Source organism: Pygoscelis adeliae, unplaced genomic scaffold, assembly GCF_000699105.1.
Source record: "Pygoscelis adeliae isolate BGI_AS28 unplaced genomic scaffold, ASM69910v1 Scaffold114, whole genome shotgun sequence".
Classification (NCBI taxonomy): Eukaryota; Metazoa; Chordata; class Aves; order Sphenisciformes; family Spheniscidae; genus Pygoscelis; species Pygoscelis adeliae.
The window spans coordinates 2,552,440-2,554,622 of record NW_008824587.1 but is presented as its reverse complement, the minus strand read 5'-3'; positions in this window follow the sequence as shown (position 1 = coordinate 2,554,622).

Sequence of the window (2,183 nt, the reverse complement as noted above, 5' to 3'; positions counted from 1 at the left end):
GCGAGCGGCGATATGACCCACCATTTCTGAGGCCGATAGGACAGGCTCGCCTGTCCCCTGGGAGGGGGTCCGGTGGACAGGCAAGCGTGCCCGGAGAAGAAAATGCTCTTTAAACCACTTCAGCCAAGTTGGAAAGGGCTCCGGGAGGGGGAGCGCAGGGGTGTTGTGTGTGCGGTGAGAATGGCACGACAGCATTAAAGCACTGACCCGAGAGGGCTGTGCTGAGAGCCTTCCTCGGGCACAGCTGAGATGAGCTGTGTAGGGCTCCTGTTATCAGCTGATATTGCAGGAACCATCCACGTTCCCTGGCCGGCTGCAGGCAGCATCCCTCCACAGAGCATGGGGGCTCCACACCGCCCGCACCATGTCTCCCGCCGCCCTCCTGCCTGGACAAGCCGTAAACTTACCACAAACCCCTGCAAAATTGAATCTCTACCAATAAATAGTGAAAAACTCTGGTGTCCCTGTTTACCATGAAAATTAATCCCTCCAAGCCAGCACATAAATACCCTGCTTCTCCCCAGGCGTCCAGCCCTGAGCGGGAAGCGGAGCAGAGTGCCAGCACGCCCCGAAGTACCCTGTTCCTTTTCTGTGCCATATCCTCAGACATATCCATTATTCCGTGTTATTCTTGCATGAGCTGCTTGGACCGAGGAAGGTGCTCGGGGCCGCTGTGTGCTGCACGGCAGGGCTTGACTCCAGGAGGGTTTCGAGTGGGGTTGGGGTTGCACAAACCGCTCTGGATTCCTGGCTAAGAAAACTATGTCCACCCTGCTTTTGTGGCCATGAGGGTGGTATCAGAGAGGTGAAAACACATCTCAAAACCCGTTGGTGAGGACAAACTTCCACGCTCGGGTGAAAAGCAGCCCCCCTTGCCCTCGTGGGACCATCTGCAAGGACATGGCAGTTGTGCAACAAGCCACCATTTGCAGGGACGTGCATGAGTGGCGGTTGTGCAAGAAGCCAAATGGCATCAGTTGAAAAATATGATCAAGCAGTTGTTAAATGCATCCCCCTCTCCCCCATCCTTTGCCCAAAATCTAGCTGGAGCCCACTGGAAAGGAAACCCCGTTGGCTGCTGGATGCAGCAAGTGCCAGCCATGGCAAGCGCTCCCCCAAGCAGGGAAGTGTTGGAGCTCTCAGGAGCAAGAAAACATTCCACAGGTTGTTGTTTGTTTTTTTTTTCTCTCCCAGCTGCACACCCTGGGCTGGCGTTTGGTTTGCAGCCAGCGCTGTAGGCATAGAGGAAAAAAAACCCACACCGGTTTGCACACATGTTCCAGCTATTATTGAAAAAGAGACCCCAAAGTAAACTGCGAGGCAAGGGGCAGGCAGGTGGTGAGCTCCTGTTGGGAGCTGCTGCTTAAAAGGTCTTTGTTCAGGCTGCAAACAAACCACAGCACTAGATGTGGGCTTTGCAAACCTTCCCGGGAAGAAACCCAAATAACAAAGGGCCAGGACTTTGTTCCTTCTCTCCTAAACAGGTAGGAAATGTAGAAAGAGCAAATTTTAGCTCCTGCGTATAAGTACTTCTGGAAAGCAAATTTTAAATCACATTCCACAGGACTAATTTCGTGTGGACCAGAGTGCACGCAGGAACGGTGATATATATGGCTGAAAACTGGTTCCCAGATGCCAAAACCAGGTTCTGGTATGCCGTCCTGGATCCTTCCAGGGTAACATTAACCATGACTTTCTGTAAGTGCTTCTACCCTTTCAACTCAGACACTGCAGTGAAGGAGAGAGACATAGATAGTTTTGTTTTATTTTTAATACGAGGGTGATAGTTTGAAAGTAGTATATACTGGAACAGAGGGATCTGTGCCAACTGAGAGTATTGAGAGTATATTCTCCTTGGGATAAGCATTGGATGATCTTTCATCTGTGTGTGGTATAGACGGTATCGGAATTGAAACCTGCCCAGTGTCCTCGGTTACTGCCAGGTTTGAAATAATGGTGATAATGACACTAAAATGGAGAGCCAAGGTTGCAGCTTCTATATGGGCTTGCCATTTGCAGGGCTGCAATACGAGCGTCGGTGCAAGCAGGTATGCACGGGCGGCTGCGCCAGTTCAGTGCTTACTGCAAGGTGTTATTTACCCCTTCCACTACTTCAGAGTCTAATTTTTCATCTCCACAACACTTCGACTCGTGCGCTCTGGACTTAGGGATAACGGTGAAAA